Raw genomic sequence first — 5,558 nt, 5'->3', positions numbered from 1 at the left:
CATATTATTCCAATATATATTTTCTGGTCGTGAAATAATATTAGAGACCAGCCTTTCCGTCCCTAATAGATGATTAATATATTATGAAAAATATATATTTTCCAGCCGTCAACACTTTTAGCGACTAGAATTTAACTGGTCGTAGATTATATTTTAGAGACGAGACCCACTGGTCTCTATTTAAAATAACTGTAGTAACTTTAATGACCGTATTTCTGGTCTCTTATTAACCGCATGTAGTCCTAAAACTCGATGTCACAAAAAATTATTTTATAAATAAATATCAAATTGCTACTAAAAAGTCTTGATATAAAAAGATATTGATTACAATGTTAACATCCCATGATGTTAGTTTCAATATTTACTCAACACCTTAACAAAAAAGCTTAGCTAACATCTTGCGTTAGACAACAATATCAAGTTTTACATAATATTCCTAGCAAAGTAATAATGAGCTTGTATGTCATCCAAACTTGCATTTTTGTAGCTTCAATCTTCAAAACCTGTAAGTACAAAAATTTGAAAATACGATGAATAACTATTAGTAAAATAATATATGTAAAATTACATTTGCAAGAACATAACTAATACAAACATTGGCATGTTAATCATTTTGGCACATAATGGTCTGGAAATTTGTCCATACGTGTCATGAAAAGGCCTAGGTAAAGTAAAACGAAGTCACGCATATATTTTTTCTGATAGAAAATTTAACCTATAATATAAGTTCAACTCTGCAATTAGAAATCTCTACATAGTACATAATTGGTGGTTTGGTGCTATCACCCAGCATCATTTATCATAACGTGTGCAAGTGTCATTTGTCACTTATTGACAAAATAGAAAATGGGAACTCTCCTCGTCAACTCTTCAGAATCTAAGTTTGTAATGTTAGCAGCATCATAATATGTAAAGGAGTCACTATAAGACAGCTTTCAGAAGAAGTACGTTGATGGTGTGAACCATCTTTAGATTTTGAAATGCATTTTTGGGTGAAAATGCACTTCTATCCATCTAAAAAAATGCACTTTGATCTGTACCTTTACTTCACTTTGATATGCTTACAGGTGATTACTTCTATCAAAAGTTTTAATGTCTTAATTATAAATAATACCTGTCTGACCCAACAAGTGTACAATTGGACAAAAGTGCATGTCAAGCAGCCCAAAAGCTTAAAGAAAAAGTATGTGTGTCCAGAATCGTTATACAGGCAGCACATGGATGCTTCAAAGAAGCTCCTGACCCCAGCTAATGTAATAAGAAATACAACAAATCAGACTAAACACGAAATGAACGCTTATTTAAAGAGCAGGCAATAAAATGGATTTAGTAAAGCATATACTTCTATCACCAAAACACTTGGCGCATTTTAACCACCTAATACTATGGATTTGCACTTAAAGAACTAACAGAATTCAGCCTTCTTTATGCTTTTTTCCTTACAATGTGGCAAGTCTTATCTCTTTCCATGGTGAACAGAAACTTGGGCACACGAGTTTTGGATCAATGATAATAGAATTAGTTGTGATAAAAGAATCCCAATACATATGGTATAGTGATGGGATTTCTTCTGTTTACTCATAGTTTACTCGCTAGTAAAATCAAACAACTGATATAATCTATAAGATAGAAATGACTATATGCAAATCAACAAAAAAAATTAAAAAGTAATGTATATTATTACTAACTTGGCCAGCAGACAAAAATAGTGGTCATTCAGTTGAAACGGGCGATGTCGTAGGCGAGACATGTGATTGTTGAGCAGCGAATGATTTCCTTATTTTCTTCATTTCTTTCATCTCATCTTCTAAGGTAGACAAGCGGTCCTGTAATGAATTATTTTCCTTATTCAAAGATTTATTTTCCTCTCGAGTTGAACGTAGCGCGGACAGTAATTCAACCTTTGAAGAAGTGCCACCTTTCAAGTCTTTCGCCTTTACTCCACTCCCAAAGCCAAATACATAGCTACGAGAATATAGATATTTTATCATAGTACCTTTTGATAAATAATCTCTCGAATAGGTTTGCTACCAATATGATGAAGCATCTTCAACTTAGCTCGGTTTGCTGCATTCCTATTGCTTCTTGCCTTTGTAAAATAATAAGCTTAAATATAATTAATGTAATAAATTTAAATAGTACACTTAGGTTTGATTCCAAGTATAGCGGAAAAAAGATATTTGGTGTCAGGGAAGGAATCAGACAGCAGATGCTTTGGCAAAATAGACTATTAAATCACTGGGCATACCTGAAAACTTTCTGATGAAAAATGTTCCTTTACTAACCACTCCCATTCTTTCTTATCTACTCCCTTTGGAATATTCTTAAGAGCATGTTGGATTGGCTTATCCTTCACATATTTTGCATGTAAGTGTCCTCTCCATTTATTCCATAACTCTTTCATCCATCCAAGATATGATTACGATAATCATTCATGTCAACACTCTCAAATTTATCCTACAATAATCAAAGTATTGGTTGATTAAATGCATCGAAAGATACTATCAGCAAAGTGATACAATTCTGAATTCCTCTTCAGTTATGAAGCTACCATGAAGCCTTTTCAATAAAAACATAAAAAGAGAACGAAAAATAATTCACCTACATTGCTACACTTTTTGCAAGAAAGTAAGAAGATAACTTCTCCTAGCTTTCAAGACTTCCAGGTTTCAAGTACTATTTTCAACTAAGACTTGAATTTCCTCTTGGATGATGCTCACACCATAGCTATTCAACTTTCCCAGTCCAAATAAAGTTTCACAATCAAGGACTCATTCAAACAATTATTAAACTCAACTCTCAGTTAAACAAATAACTTAGAAACTCAATCAAGGATTGAGATCACAATTGGCAGCAACAACTGAAACACAAATGAAGTTCTTTAAAACTTACAATAGCTATGACAGACTTCAGCTCAATACACATAAATCAAGAAACTGAAATCGCAATTAAAAAATCTAAACACATTCATCGGAAAAAAGACTTAAAAATACTCAAAATGTACAAACATACTCTTAGACTATATTTGTTACCTCAATAGCCGCCCACATATGATTTAACTTTTCTTGCTTAATATCATTCCACGATGATACTCCCAACGGACACATACCGCGATTATGTACTGTTCTGCCCAAGTTCTAAAACATCTTTAAAAAGAAAGTATGTACCAGATTTTTATTTTTTGAACAGATGAAAATGAATAGTAGACTTGCAATCCTTCATTTTTTGAACATAAAAAATGAAAATCTTTTTCAGATGTAAAATACATACGCCAATATCTTTATTTCATTACAAGCAACAATGAATTGCAATTTTCCCAGATGGTATCTCATTACTGCATTTACATTCAGAGTAGGTACTGATAAAATAAAAGAGAAATCAATACACCAATATTTATGCTATAGGATATGTCACTAACCATTACTCAAACAACCTGTTGCTAACTCCTGCTCTATGTAGATGCAAACCAGACAAGGTTGCAACAGTAACTTTGGTATCACCTTCTTCTCAATTGTAGGTCAATTAATAAGCTTTTACATATTCTCATTCATGAAATACAGCATATCTTTAAGCTAAAGTCTTTCTCGTTGTCTTTCTAAGATTCGCTAAGCATAATATTTTTTTACAAGCCACTAGGTATCACTAAACACAATTTTAGCAATTCAAGAAGGTGCTTTCGGCACTCTTCTATAGTACACAATCCACACTGCTACTAACATGGATTAGTTAAGTGGGGAAGGCAGAAACACACATCAACGAAGCAAAAGAAGGCAATTAAAATCTGCCGCAGAGAATGCAGAATCGCAATTTTAAATCAACTTCAGAAAATTAACTTATCAAATTAGGAATCCCAACCCAATAATCTTTTCACTGATTATACAAAAGAAAAAAATACCAAAATATGAAACCTTTCCATTTTTTTAATGTCATAGAAGAAGAAGATCGGAGAACTCGAATAAGCGAAGCAATCGGCGAAAAATAGCAACTTGAAAGAGGGGCATACCACAGATTCTCAAACGAGCGAGATGGAAACTTGGGCAGATTCACACACAACCAGATTTACAACTTACGTTTTGAGAAAATACAGATAAAGGACAAGGTCAGAGCTCGGCGGAATACTAGGGCAGAGCTGATGCGCGCGCGATTTGTGTTTAGAGAATACAGAGAGTTTTTTTACTTTTTAAAAATTTTTATTTCAATTTATTAGGTTTGGTGCCTGATTTTTCAGAAAATAATGTAGAGTAATATTTTGGTATTAGATTTGGCGGCACACTAATGCCCCTCAATTATAATTTGGGACCAGTTAATAATTTTTTTAGGGACCAGATTTAGTACCTTCGTAATAAAATGAAGCATTAAGGATCGCAATATAATCTTGTCCCAATAAATATATTTTTTGCGACGGGATTATTAACTCGTTCCTAAAAGTTGGTCGTAGATAAGGCTTTTTCTTGTAGTGTATTATATTCAATTTCAAGTGATGAGGTTACAATCTCTAAAATATCTCTAAATCTAAAGAGATGTAGTCCTCTGATTCTTCTCCTCACGGATGATGGTTCAAGAGCTTGAAAGCTTGATCTTGAACTTGACGGATTTCAGATTTGCAGTACGTCACGAACAATTTGAAGGTCGTCACGAACCAGGATTTGGTGTTGGGTTATCGCGAACGGAAGATTTGAAGATGTCCGCCTATGACTTGAGTTCGCCTTTGGAATTTGACTACAGACCGACGATTGCATATATGATGCTATTCTTCAGAGCTTCTTTAGCCTTTCCTTCTGCTTACTTGCTTGTCCCTTAGCCTTCTCCTTTGATCCCTTTATATAGGCGTGGGGTGGAGTAGTCTCCAAGAAAACCCTAGTGGATCATTGGGCTTGAGGCTTATGGGCCGACCTATTTGATAGAAGACCAATTTGCGGGCTAGCCCAATAATATATTGGACTATTATTTAAATCAATTCATTTTAGATTTAAATAATCGTCCCGATCATATTAGCCCATAGTATCATTTGGACTAATATGTATTTAATACATGATGAAATCTAAATTACTTGTGGATTTGAATTTAATAAAATTTTATTTGTCTACAGTAGGCCTAATTGGCACAAGTTCAGAATAATAAGGATAAATAACTTTTACTGATCAGCCTAAAAAAAATTACATCTAAGCATTGATAATATGTCTTTTTTTGTTTAAATGTATAATTACACAATTCATTTGTCTTTGATGTATAAAATTTGTTAAGTAACTGATATATATTATTTAAATGTATAAATCTAAAAACTATACTACAATTGAATGGTGCATATATACGCAGTTTTCTTTTCCAAACATTGAACTTATAATGTACATGTTGTATATATTTTGATTATAAGGGTATCGTTTAATTACTGAATTGCAAATTAAAGTTACTTTATTTATTTGTTTGCCGAAAAAAATACATACAAAACCATGGAATTACATGCTTCAAGTGCGGAGAGGAGATCCGGTCATGTTACATATATGTAAAAAATCTTTTATTATAAGCTTTCTGTTATAAATAGAATTGTATTATGGTGA

The 5,558-nt window shown here is 32.9% G+C and overlaps 1 long non-coding RNA gene across 3 annotated transcripts; it reads right to left on the bottom strand.

Moving 5' to 3' along the window:
* Positions 1-288: 288 nt before the first annotated feature.
* LOC109217765 lies at positions 289-4,191 on the bottom strand. 3 transcript variants are annotated; one of them, XR_002066682.1, is made up of 4 exons: positions 4,004-4,191; positions 2,249-2,457; positions 1,689-2,089; positions 289-503 (listed from the first exon to the last, which is right to left on the bottom strand). It is a non-coding gene; the product is annotated as an uncharacterized LOC109217765 (long non-coding RNA). The 3 variants fall into 3 exon arrangements; XR_002066683.1 differs by lacking the exon at positions 4,004-4,191 and adding an exon at positions 3,419-3,905; XR_002066684.1 differs by lacking the exon at positions 4,004-4,191 and adding an exon at positions 3,033-3,401.
* Between the last annotated feature and the right edge of the window lie 1,367 nt (positions 4,192-5,558).

The sequence above is a fragment of the Nicotiana attenuata genome, unplaced genomic scaffold (assembly GCF_001879085.1).
Source record: "Nicotiana attenuata strain UT unplaced genomic scaffold, NIATTr2, whole genome shotgun sequence".
Taxonomy (NCBI): Eukaryota; Viridiplantae; Streptophyta; class Magnoliopsida; order Solanales; family Solanaceae; genus Nicotiana; species Nicotiana attenuata.
This window is presented reverse-complemented; position numbering and strand designations above follow the sequence as displayed.